This window comes from Dasypus novemcinctus, chromosome 9, assembly GCF_030445035.2.
Source record: "Dasypus novemcinctus isolate mDasNov1 chromosome 9, mDasNov1.1.hap2, whole genome shotgun sequence".
In the NCBI taxonomy this organism is placed as follows: Eukaryota; Metazoa; Chordata; class Mammalia; order Cingulata; family Dasypodidae; genus Dasypus; species Dasypus novemcinctus.
This window is the reverse complement of record NC_080681.1, coordinates 24860429-24874060: the sequence shown is the minus strand read 5'-3', so window position 1 is coordinate 24874060 and position 13632 is coordinate 24860429. Positions and strand designations below refer to the sequence as shown.

The window sequence follows — 13632 nt, the reverse complement described above, 5'->3', positions numbered from 1 at the left end:
TCTCATATCTAGTAAATGGCAGAGGAGAGACTATTTACCAAGTTTACCTCCTTTATTATTATTCACAATAACAAACAAACAAAAGACCACAACTAACCTAAATGTCCAATTATAGAAAAATGGTGAAGTAATGGATATATAAAATAAGACTGGCATCTTGGGATATTTACATTATCTGCATAATTCCATAAAGGAGTACATAGGAACATTGTATTTTTTACATGACTTTTCTGTAAACCTATAATTTCTCTAATTAACAAAAATAAAATAATTTTTAAAAAATTCAAACATTATGCTAAGTGAAAGAAACCAAACACAATGTCCTAGATATTATATGATTCCATTTATTTTATAAAACATAAATATAGGGAAGCGGACTTGGCCCAGTGGTTAGGGCGTCCGTCTACCCCATGGGAGATCCACGGTTCAAACCCCGGGCCTCCTTGACCCGTGTGGAGCTGGCCCATGCGCAATGCTGATGCGTGTAGGGAGTGCTGTGCCACGCAGGGGTGTCCCCCATAGGGGAGCCCTATGCGCAAGGAGTGCACCCCGTAAGGAGAGCCACCCAGCACGAAAGAAAGTGCAGCCTGCCCAGGAATGGTGCTGCACACAGGGAGAGCTGACAACAAGATGACGCAACAAAAAGACACAGATTCCTGTGCCACTGACAACAGAAGCGGACAAAGAAGATGCAGCAAATAGACACAGAGAACAGACAACCGGGGTGGTGGGGGGGAGGGGAGAGAAATAAATAAATCTTTAAAAATAAAAACCAAAAAAAACACATAAATAGAGTGCCTGGAGAAGATACAGTGCATGCCTTTAAGTTTTTTTCTTGGGTAAAGCAGATTGCAGAAGGACATGTAATATTAAGGTTTGTGACCTGAATCTCAGAAATGAAGGACAAATCCCAATAATAAGAGAATGGTTATATAAGTTATAGTTGACCCATTTGATGGGAGGTTTTGCAGTCATTACAAATGATGGTCTTGATTTTCACCAAAATAAATTATCAATAATAAAAGAATTTGATTCACAATTCTTTGAATTATTTTCTCCCAAATCAGGAAGACAAAAAATGTCCACAATACCACTTCTATTTAACATTATACTGGAGAAAAATATTACAAGGAAAATAAATAGAATCTATAAATTTGTTAAGGAAGCAGTGAAACTTGGAACAGCACAGGGAAGCAGGCACTTTTATACACTAATGCTGGCAGAGATACATTATTTTTTTTTAAAAGAATTAAGTTTTTTTTGGGAAACGGACTTTGGCCCAGTGGTTAGGGCGTCCGTCTACCATATGGGAGGTCCGCGGTTCAAACCCCGGGCCTCCTCGACCCGTGTGGAGCTGGCCATGCGCAGTGCTGATGCGCGCAAGGAGTGCCGTGCCACACAAGGGTGTCCCCCGCGTGGGGGAGCCCCCACGCGCAAGGAGTGCGCCCGTGAGGAAAGCCGCCCAGCGTGAAAAGAAAGTACAGCCTGCCCAGGAATGGCGCCGCCCACACTTCCTGTGCCGCTGACGACAACAGAAGCGGACAAAGAAACAAAAGCAGACAAAGAAACAAGACACAACAAATAGACACCAAGAACAGACAACCAGGGGAGGGGGGGGAAATTAAATAAATAAATAAATCTTTAAAAAAAAAAAAAAAAAAAAGAATTAAGTTTTTATTTTATTTTATTTATTTTATTTTGGTTTCTAATAATATCTTTATTATTTTTTTATTTACAATACTTTACCTTTATACAGGAATTGCTTTTTTTTTTATTCATTTTTTAAAAAATATTACATTCAAAAAATATGAAGTCCCATTCAACCCCACCCCCCCACCCCCCACTCCCCCCATAGCAACACTCTCTCCCATCATCATGAAACATCCATTGCATTTGGTAAGTACATCTCTGGGCATCGCTGCACCTCATAGTTAATGGTTCACATCATAGCCCACACTCTCCCACGTTCCATCCAGTGGGCCCTGGGGAGATCTACAATGTCTCATAATTGTCCGTGAAGCAACACCCAGGACAACTCCAAGTCCCGAAAATGCCTCCACATCTCATCTCTTCCTCCCATTCCCCACACCCAGCAGCCACCATGGCCACCCTTCCCACACCAATGCCACATTTTCTCTGTGGACATTGGATTGGTTGTGCCCATTGCACATCTATGTCAAGAGGGGGCTTAGATTCCACATGGATACTGGATGCAATCCTCCTGCTTTCAGTTGTAGGCACTCTAGGCTCCATGGTATGGTGGTTGACATTCTTCAACTCCATGTTAGCTGAGTGGGGTAAGTCCAAAAAATCAGAGTGTAGGAGCTGAAGTCTGTTGAGGTTCAGGGCATGGCTATCATATTGTCAGTCCAGAGATTCAAATCCCCTAAATATATCTTAAACCCCAACACCAACTACAATTCCAGTAAAGTAGCATGAAAGTCTTGTGAAAAGAGATCCCATCTGAGTCCAGTTCCATCATGCAGAAACACCGGCTCCAAAGAAGGGCCAACTGACATGGCAGTGAACCCCATCTGCCATGACCATAGAACCCGTGGGTCTCTTTAGCCCTCAAAAGAACCAATACCTGGGGTTTTATCTACTTTATCTGTCTCTGAGACTCTGCTCTGGTGTGTATAAGGGCAATCCTTCTGACAACCTCCAGACTCTTTTTTAGAGACTCATAGCCATATAAACTCATTTCTCCTTTCCATTTCCCCCTTACATTAGGTCAAACAGCATTTTAAAGTCATGTTATTATATGTAGACAGGGATATTCTGCTGATCCGCGTTGAACCTTTAATTCAAGGTCATTTTCTAGTTGCATCTTCAGCTGGTATTTGGTAGTGATCCCTCGGTGCCAGGGAGGCTCATCCCTGGGTGTCATGTCCCATGCTGGGGGGAATGCACTGCATCTACATGCTGAGTTTGGCTTTGAGACTGGCCACATTTGAGTAACATGAAAGCTGTCAGGAGGAAACTCCTAGGCACAATGCTGCTTTAGGCCTTGTTCTTATTTCAGGCGTATAGGCTCACAAGCATAGTCATTAGTATCAGGAGCCCACTGTTGGACCCTCATTCCTTCCTGGTTCTTACCATTGCACCTGGGGGACTGCCGCCGCTTCCCTAGGGACCACAACAGAGCACCCCCGGCCAGGAACCCAGTACCCCCCCAGCTGTTGTTTTTAATTGTTTCCACTATGAGTATATCCAAACATTACCATGCACCTTGGACATATGCCCTGTATAACTCCCTGTCAACTATATATAGCCTGTCAATAACATCCCATACCAGTATTCCTCCACCGCCATTGTTGAACCACTCTGTGATCCAAAATTTCCTATAAAGCGAAGCCCAATATAATGTCAGTTTCCCTTACTAGTAAAATGGAATATAGCGATGAGTTTAAAGGTTAGATCTAGAGTATGTATTGATTTAGAAAAATTCTACATCCTATCTTTTTCTTTTCTTTTTTCCTAATTATTGAGCTTCTCTTCACAAGAGTCTTAGATCACAGTAATTCATATATACAATATACAGCTCACCCACTGCTGGTGGGAATGCAGAAGGATCCAACCATTCTGGAGGACAGTTTGGCAGTTTCTCAAAAAACTAACCATAGATTTGCCATATGACCCAGCAATACCACTGCTGGGTATATACCCAGCAGAACTGAAAACAAGGACACAAACCAATATATGTACACCAATGTTCATAGCAGCATTGATCACTATCGCCAAAAGTTGGAATCAACCCAAATGCCCATCAACAGATGAGTGGATCAATAAAATGTGGTATATACACACAATGGAATACTACTCGGCTGTAAGAACAAATACACTACAAACACACGTGATAACATGGATGAATCTTGAGAACCTTATGTTGAGTGAAGCAACCCAGGCATTGAAAGACAAATACTACATGACCTCAATGATATGAAATAAACAAGCTGCCTCAGAGAGCTAGAGACTGGAAAATAGGCTTACAGGAAATCGGGGGGTGGAGGAAGGATGTGAGCTGACGTCTGCAGGGGTGGAATCTATGATGAGCTGGCAGTAAGTATGAGCACAAAGAAGAGATAAAATGGGGGCAAGGGGTTGCCTTTGGGTGGGGCTTTGCAGGTTTGAGGGGGGCTGAGGATGGGTGGATGGGTAATATTGCCCAAAAAATTGGGGGGAGGGATGGGCAACATACGAACATAGGAGAGTGTCAGGTCTTGGCAGTATACATTATTATGTTTTGTATATTGAGAGAAGTTTGGTAATATGTACCCAAATCACAAATACACATTCACATGGGAATTTATACTGCAAATATTTTTGCAAGTAAAATAATATATTACAAAGTTGTTAATTGTAGCATTTTCCATAACAGCAAAAGATTGGAAATGACCTAAATTCCATGAGTAAATTATAGGACATTCATACCATGGGAAATTATATTGCTCCATAAAGAAGGAAGAAGCACTTTATGTGCTGATACAAGATGATCGTCAAATAATGCCACAATTATGGGGGCATTTTCAGGACTTGGAGTTGTCCTGGGTGGTACTGCAGGGACAGATGCTGGACATTGTACGTCTTGCCAGGGCCCACAGGGTGGACTGGGGGAGAGCGTAAACTACAATGTAAACCATTATCCATGTGGTGCAGCAGTGCTCCAAAATGTATTCACCAAATGCAGTGAATGTGCCACGATGATGAAAGAGGTTATTGATGTGGGAGGAGTGGGGTGAGGGGGGTGGGGAGGATATGGGGACCTCATATTTTTTTAATGTAACATTTTTTTTAAAAATGAAGAGAAAAAATCTAAAAAATAATAATAATGCCACTATTTATCCATTTTAATGAATATTTGAGTCCCAGATTTTTGCTATTTTGAGCAATATTGGTTTTTTTCTTTTTAAAGATTTATTTATTTATTTAATTCCCCCCCCCCAGTTGTCTGTTCTCTGTGTCTGTTTGCTGCGTCTTGTTTCTTTGTCCACTTCTGTTGTCGTCAGCGGCACGGGAAGTGTGGGCGGCGCCATTCCTGGGCAGGCTGCTCTTTCCTTCACACTGGGCGGCTCTCCTTGCAGGGCGCACTCCTTGCGGGTGGGGCTCCCCTACGCGGGGGACACCCCTGTGTGGCAGGGCACTCCTTGCGCGAATCAGCCCTGCGCATGGCCAGCTCTACACGGGTCAAGGAGGCCCGGGGTTTGAACCGCGGACCTCCCATGTGGTAGACGGACGCCCTAACCACTGGGCCAAGTCCGTTTCCCAATATTGTTTTTAAATTCTTGTTCTCCTCTCTTGGTGCTCAAGTGGAATTGTGTCTATTAGGTACCTAGAAGAATTTCTGGATAATATATGTGAATGGTCACGTTTACAGGATAGTGACAAATTGTTTTCCAAAGTGATTGTGCCCTTTCGTGTTCTTACTAGCTCTGTATAGGAGCTCCCATTGATGCACATCCTCACCAACACACTTCTGTATAAAATGATAATATATTGTGGTCATAATTTATACTTCCCTGATTGATAAAGTCTCCAAATACTATAATAAATAAAGACTGTCAGAATAAATTTTAAAAACAAAATCATGTGTGCTGTTCACAAGAGGCATGCCTAAAACATAAGGATAGATAAAAGTGAATCATGCAAATATATAAAAAGATTCACTCCTAGGTGTATAACCAAGAGGTTGGAATCACATGTTCACACAGAATCTTGTTCATAAATGCTCATAGTAGCATTATTCATACTAGCCAAAAGGTGAAACTATCCAAATGTCTATCACTGATGAATAGATCATCAAAATGGGGTATATTTATATGATGGAATGTTTGGTTGTAAAGAGAAATGGCATACTAATATGTGCTACAAATGGGTAAGCCTGTAAAACATGCTAAGTGAAAGAAGTCAGATACAAAAGGCCTCATATTGTATGACCCCATTCCCATGAAATGTTCTTTTAGACAAATACTTAGACACAGAAAGTAGGTTAGTATTTGCCAGGGTCTTTGTAGAGAGAGGAATGGGGAGTGACTGCTAACAGATATGCGTTTTCTTTTTCAGATGATGAAAATGTTCAGGAATTAGCTAGCACTGATTGCACAACTCTGATTGTACTAAAAACAAATTGTACTAAAAACAATCATTAAAAGGATGAATTTCATAGTATGTGAATTATATCTCAATTTTTAAAAGTTTTTAAAGAATAAAAACAGATATACCATGTGAACATTAACCAAAAGAAAGCTGGTATCCATATACTAATAGCAGACAAAATAGATTTTAAGGCAAAAAAAAATGTGTTACAGGAATACTTGGTAACTTCAAAATTAAAGCTTTAATTCACATGAAAGAGAAAGCAACCTTAAATTATATGTCCCTAATAACTTGGCTTCAAAATATACAAAGCAAATTGACAGAATTAAAGAGAGAAGTCCAGAATTGGAGTGGGAAAGTTTAAACCATTTTTTCTCAGTAATTAGACAGATAAGCTATCTGAAAGGTAGGAAGACTATTGAGGAATTTGAAACCCAAAAATAATCTTGACCTAATAGATATAAAGAACACTGCACCCCACAATGGCAGATTACATATTTTTTTCAAATACTCATGGAACAATTACCCCAAAAAATCATATACTGGATCATAGGGCAAGTTTCAACAAATTTCAAAGGCCTAAAATAGCAGTTATTTTTCTGAACACAATGCAAAATTGCTAGAACTCAATAGCAAAAGATACCTAGAGAAAGCCCATTTCTTTTCATTTAAGAAACACTTCTAAATAACCTACAGTTAAAGAAATTATCATAATGGAAATAAATCATTTTAAACTGAATCATGTCAACAATCCCATAAATTAAAATGTATGGGTGAATAATGAGAAATTAGAGAAAAATTTTTAGCCCTCATTATTCATACTAGGAAATAAAAGGAGGCTAAAACTTTTATATCTATCTTAAGAAGTTAAGTAAAGATGGGAATAGGATATGACTCAACAGCTAGCGCATCCGCCTACCATATAGGAGGTCCAGGGTTCGGTACCCAGGGCTTCCTGGCCCGTATGGTGAGCTGGCCCACATGTAGAGCTGCCGTGCACAAGGAGTACCGTGCCACGCAGGGGCACCCCCCCCCCACATAGGGGTGCCCCACATGCAAGGAGTGCACCACCAAGGAAAGCTGCCCCACCAGAAAAATGCAGCCCACCCAGGAGTGACACTGCACACATGGAGAGCTGACCCAGCAAGATGATGCAACAAAAAGACACAGATTCCTGGTGCTGCCTGACAAGAATGCAAGCAGACACAGAAAACATACAGTGAATGGACACAGAGAGCAGACAACGGGGTGGAGCAGGGGGAGAGAAATAAAATAAATCTTTAAAAAAAAAGAAGAAAACAACAGAAGCCCAGAATAGAAGAAAGGAAATAATAATGATTAAAGCATAAATCTGTAAAATAAAAAATGATAAATATAATAAGTAGGATCAATAAAGTGTGTTTCATTCAAAAGACTAATAGGGTAAGCAAACAAAAAAGAAGGCACAAATAACTATTTTCAGGAGCAAAAAAGGGACTTGTTCAGATCAATAAACTTTAAAGTGAAGTTAAAGAATAAAAAGAAAAATGTCTGCCTATGAATTCAAAATTTTGTAGAAATGAACAAGTTTCTAGAAGAATACAATTTATAAAAACCCAAGAAGATAAAGAAAACTTGAATAGTTCATATCTATCAAAGAAATTGAAGCCATAATTTAAAATTTTCCACACAAAGAAAACTCCAGGTTAGATATGACTTCGGTGTCAAATTCTAACAAATACTTAAGGGAAAAAACACTAATTTAGCATAAACTCTTCCAGAAATATAAAATAAGTGAATATTCCCTAATTCAGATAATAATATTAGCCTAACTTGATAGCAAACCCTAATAAGAATAGTTCTAGAAAGCAAAATACAGGCTAATCTCACTAATTAATACATACATTATGGGAAAAAATTCTAAACCAAATATTAACAAGTCAAATCTGGTAATATATATTGAGTTTATTCTAGGAATTCAAGGATTACTTAATGTTGAAAAATCAATATAACATTTCAAATTAGTAGATTAGAGGAGAAAGAAACATAGGATCATGCCATAAATGTAGATAATCATTAGATAAAATTCAAAAATCACATCAGTAAAATAAAAAACACCTCTTCATTTATTTTAAAAAGACTCACACCAAACTATAAATAGGAAGTAATTTATTTAACCTGATAAAGTATATTACTAAAAGCCTACATAAAGCATCTCATGGGGAGCCAATGTGGCTCAGTGGTTGAGAGCCAGCTTCCCACATATGAGGTTCCAGATTCAATCCCCAGCCCTGATACCTCGATAAAAAACAAAAACAAAAACAAAAAAACTAACACACAAAGCATTTTACTTAATAATGAACACTGAAAACTTTCCATTTGAATAGGGAATAAGACAAAGATGCCTGCTCTCTTTATATCCATTCAACATCGTACTGGTGATTCTGCCCATTGCAATAAGCCAAGAAAAAGAAAAGGCATAAGGAATAACAAGAAGTAAATAAAAGGTCATTTTTATAGGTACAATTATAAAAGAAATATAAAAATACAAGAAAATCCAAGAAAATCTAAGATAAGTATATAGAATAAGAGTGTTTAGCAAGTTTGTTGGAAACAAAGTCAATATTTAAAAATCAATCATGTATTTCTATATTCCAGCAAAACAACTCTTAGCCATTAAATTCTTTAAAAGATACCATTTTCAGTAACATATTAAAAAAATCAATTTCTTAAGAATTAACAGAAGTTGTAAGGCCTCCACATAGGAAACTAAAAACAGAGTGAAATTAATGAAAGTCTAAATAAATGGAGGGATATATACTGTATGCATCAATGGAGACAATACTGCAAAGACGTCAATTATCTCAATATTGAACTTTGGAGAATTCCAATAAAAATCTACTGGAAAGTTATGAGAGGGGAATTTGACAAGCAGATTCAAATATTTAATGACAACTCAAAGGACAGAAAGTAACCAAATTATTGCAGAAGAAAGCAAAGGTGGGGGGACTTATTTTATGTCTATCAGGATCTCTTTTAAAGCTATAGTAATAGTGTTATGCTGCACAAGAATAGACAATCACATCATAGTAACTGCAGAGGGAAACCTAGAAACAGATCTATATCTGCCTACATGGGCACTATAGAATATTGGGGTAATGATTTTTCAAAAACGATTTAGACAGTTGAATATCCATATGGAATTAAAATTAATTCCGGGAGGATTACAGACCTAAAAATGAAGCTAAAAGTAAAAATATAATAACAAAGCTTTTAGGAGAAGGTATAACTTATCTTTTTTTAAAAAAAAGATTTATTTTTATTTATTTCTCTCCCCTTCCCCACCCCCCCACCCCAGTTGTCTGTTCTCTGTGTCCATTTGCTGCGTGTTCTTCTTTTGTCCACTTCTGTTGTTGTCAGCGGCATGGGAATCTGTGTTTCTTTTTGTTACGTCATCTTGCTGCGTCAGCTCTCCGTGTGTGTGGCACCATTCCTGGGCAGGCTGCACTTTCTTTCACGCTGGGTGGCTCTCCTTATGGGGTGCACTCCTTGCACGTGGGGCTCCCCTAAGCAGGGGACACCCCTGCGTGGCATGGCACTCCTTGCGCGCATCAGCACTGCACATGGGCCAGCTCTACACGGGTCAAGGAGGCCCGGGGTTTGAACCACGGACCTCCCATGTGGTAGACGGATGCCCTAACCATTGGGCCAAGTCCGCTTCCCTATAATTTATCTTATGTCCTTAGGGTAGAGAACACTTTTTAAAACAGAACACCAGGGAAGCAGATTTGGCTCAACGCCTACCACATGGGAGGTCCGCGGTTCAAACTGCTGGCTTCCTTGACCCGTGTGCAGCTGGCCATGCGCAGTGCTGATGTGTGCAAGAAATGTTGTACCATGCAGGGGTGTCCCCCGCGGAGGGGAGCCCCATGTGCAAGGAGTGCGCCCCATAAGGAGAGTCGCCCAGCGAGAAAGAAGTGCAGCTGCCTAGGAGTGGCGCCGCACACACGGAGAGCTGACACAACAAGATGACGCAACAAAAAGACACAGGTTCCCGGTGCCGCTGACAAGAATACAAGTGAACACAGAAGAACACACAGCAAATGGACACAGAAAGCAGACAACTGAGCGGGGGGGGGGGGGGGGTAAAAATAAGGGATAAATAAAAATAAATAAATTTAAAAAACACACACACAAAGATGATAGTTTCTTCTCCTCAAGGCCTCACAAGGACCCACTCATTCCCTATAAAGATTTAATTCCAACATAAATCCCAGTAGAGTTTTTCTTCAAACTTAAAAAGCACATTCTAAAATTTATATTGAAGAACAAAGGTTTTAGACTAACCATGACAGGCCTAAAAAATAGAGCAAGATGAGAGGTCTTATATGTAAAACAAGTAATTAGGACCATGTAGTACTGGCAGTTTTCAGTGAGTAAAACTGTTAACATGGAAAGGAATTGGCCCCAACTGTGCAATGCCTTCAAAGTTCTGAGAGACAATTCTTTTATATTTGAAATTCTATACACAAATCATCAATGAAATGTGAAAACAGAATAAAATGTTTTCACACACACAAGAGCTCAGAAAGTCTGCCTTCTGTGAACTATTTCTTAAGAATTACTTAAAGATGTATTGTACAGGGACTACAACAAGAGACTGAAAGATCTGGGATTCATTCAAGGAGAATGGCAAAGAGAATCCCCAGGGATATCAGTAGTTCAACAGATCTAGAAAGTAATTAGAAAGAGGAGGATCCATAGAATAGAGAAAATAATTGAAGTGTAAAAAAATAAGGAGGCAAAATACAAGGAAAAAAAAAAGAAAAGCTATTTGAACCTTCAGGAAAAACAAAAAGCTGTACAAGAAAGTCAGGGTCCAAATATAAAGAATTACTCTAGATTAAAACCAGTGGTCAGTGAGTTTGAAATAGAAGCCAGTAATGAGATTCAAGAAATAGTAAGAACTGGGAGTGGGAGAGAGGTACAAAACAATAGTGTGACATTACAGATATGTTTTCATTTTAGATTTTTAAAAAAATTTTCCACCCTCCTAGCCACCTGCTTGCTGTCTGCTCTCTATGTCCACCTGCCGCGCTCTTCTGTGTCTGCTTGCCTCCCTTTGTTGCGTCATCTTGCTGCACCAGCTCTCTGCGGGCAAAATTTCTTCTCACAACAAGAAAAAAGAAAGGCAGCAAGAAATATGTTTGAGGAGACATTGTATAAGAAAGGCACAGGGAAGTGGATGTGCCTCAAGAGTTGGCCTCCCACCTACCACATGGGATGTCTCAGGTTTGGTTCCCAGTGCCTTCTAAAGGAGACCAGCAAGATGACTCAGCAAAGAGCCACAACAAAGAAACACAATGAGAAACACAACAAGTGGAGGATAGAGGTGACTCAAAGGATCAGGCACCTTCCTCCCACATGGGAGGCCCCAGGTTTGATTCCTGGTGCCTCCTAAAAAGAAGACCAACACAGAGAGCAGACAGCAAGTACAAACAATGGGGTGGGGAAAAATTTTTTTTTAATGTCAAAAAATCAAAATAAAAAAAGAAAGGCACAGTGCACTCTAAATCCAGGGGAATAGTTGAGTGCTTGCTTCCCATGTACAAGGTCTTAGGTTCAAGCCCCAGTACCTCCTTAAAAAAAAAAGTAAAAGAACACAAATATAAATCCAACAGAAGGTGGCTTGTTTTTATGCAATTATTGAAGTGCAAAAAAATGAGCCTATTTTAAAGTTGTTTGACTGGCACAATGGTTATGATATTGATACTGACACAGAAATGTTGCCTGTGCAAAAAACAAACCCATAATTACATAGCCATAATACTACAAAGACTGATCTTCAACTCTTAAAATAAATCAACCTATAAAAATAGCAAGGGAGACTTTTTATGATTACAGAACAGAATATAAATGCCAGTCATCTTAAAAATACAAAAACAAAAGTACTTTTACCAGAATATAGAAGAAGGAAACGGAGAAGAGAAGATGGGGGAACCAATATCTTTATCTCCATAGTGGGGAGGCAGGGATCAACAGACACTGTCTACACTTTATGGAACGAGAAGTAGAGATTTAAAGATTTGTTTGAAGTTTCTATGGCTACTTCTGGGGAGCATAACTGTGATAGAGAAGATTGGGTTAGGGAATATTGCTTTTCATTATTAACCCTTTCTAAATTTTTTTTTTTTTTTTTTACTAAAAATATGTTTGTGTGTGTGTATGCCCACAAACAACTGTATCAGAGGGGGAAAGTTTAAAACTTCAAGACTGATTTCTTATTGGCAATATGCAGAAAAGTATTAAGTAGAATTTACTCAGGAATAGATTGTGAGATCTTTTTGCAATCGAGAAACCTAGGATACACATGCTGATAAAACTACCGGGCATATCACAGTCAACCTACAACTTACTGTTTCAGATTTTAGCAAGCTTGCATTATTTATCAAATAATAAAATACATATTTTAAATCCCTTGTAAGTTTCTACATGTATATTTGCATTTTACTAGGTATACATAACTGTTCGTTTGCTAATTCCATTCCTCATTTGCTTTTAACTAGGTCAGCCATCAAGTTTCCTGTAATTACCACTTTCCCTTAGAAGAAATGAAATCAATAATGATATAAGTATTACTGCCTCCAGCACAGGGTTGTGGTGTCTGCCCTGACTACTACCCTAGCAGAAATGCACACAGCACAGCAATGAAGCTAGCACAGCAGTGACACGAACAGGCAAGCTGGCTCCTCAAAGTCGAAAGAACACCAAAGAAGTACAATCTCGGTAGATGTGCTTCTTCTCAGGAAATCTATCTTCCAGAGGAGGACAATTACAAGAGTGATTATGACCCCCAAAGAGACTTTTAAATTCAATTCCAAGTTTGCTTTCCTTCCAGCAAATATAGATACAATTAAAGACATCATCAGCAATAATTTATATGTGAAGAATGGGGGAAAAAATGTCTTTGAGAAATACTTACCACTGCCGGTGGATACGGAAGCTGACATTCCCCAATTAAAGTGGTTATCAGCTAAGAGTGGGTTACAGGGTTACAGGGAAGACTCGAAGTGATTAAAATAGTCAGACAAGCTGTAACCAAGTGAGATGTAATGTCAGCCCAGGTCTAATTTTAGCTTATGGGCACAGCTGAGAATAGCAAGAATCACATGGGGCTTCCAGTTGAAAGGGTAACTGGTAATGTATGTGAGTGCATTCTGTAACTGCAAAATACTGTTTTAGAGGCATTATACAAACATAAGGTGAAAGTACTTCTTTTTTTTTTTAATTTTTTTATTTTTTATTGACTTTGTAATAATATTACATTAAAAATATATATGTGAGGTCCCATTCAACCCCATCCCCCCACTCCCCCTCTCCCCCCCCCAACAACACTCGTTCCCATCATCATGACACATCCATTGGATTTTGTAAGTGCATCTTTGGGCACCTCTGCACCTCATATACATTGGTTCACATCATAGCCCATACTCTCCTCCATTCCATCCAGTGGGCCCTGTGAGGATTTACAATGTCCGGTGATTGCCTCTGAAGTACCAT

At 39.2% G+C, this 13632-nt stretch overlaps 1 protein-coding gene across 2 annotated transcripts in view; it reads right to left on the bottom strand.

Moving 5' to 3' along the window:
• LRRC39 (leucine rich repeat containing 39) overlaps positions 1 to 13217 on the bottom strand; it is a 28872-nt gene extending 15655 nt beyond the window's left edge. For both annotated transcript variants that reach the window (XM_058303124.2, XM_058303125.2), the window contains exon 1: positions 13055 to 13217. The gene's annotated coding sequence lies outside the window, so the exon portion shown is untranslated. The remainder of the gene's footprint in view (positions 1 to 13054) is intronic.
• Positions 13218 to 13632: the final 415 nt, after the last annotated feature.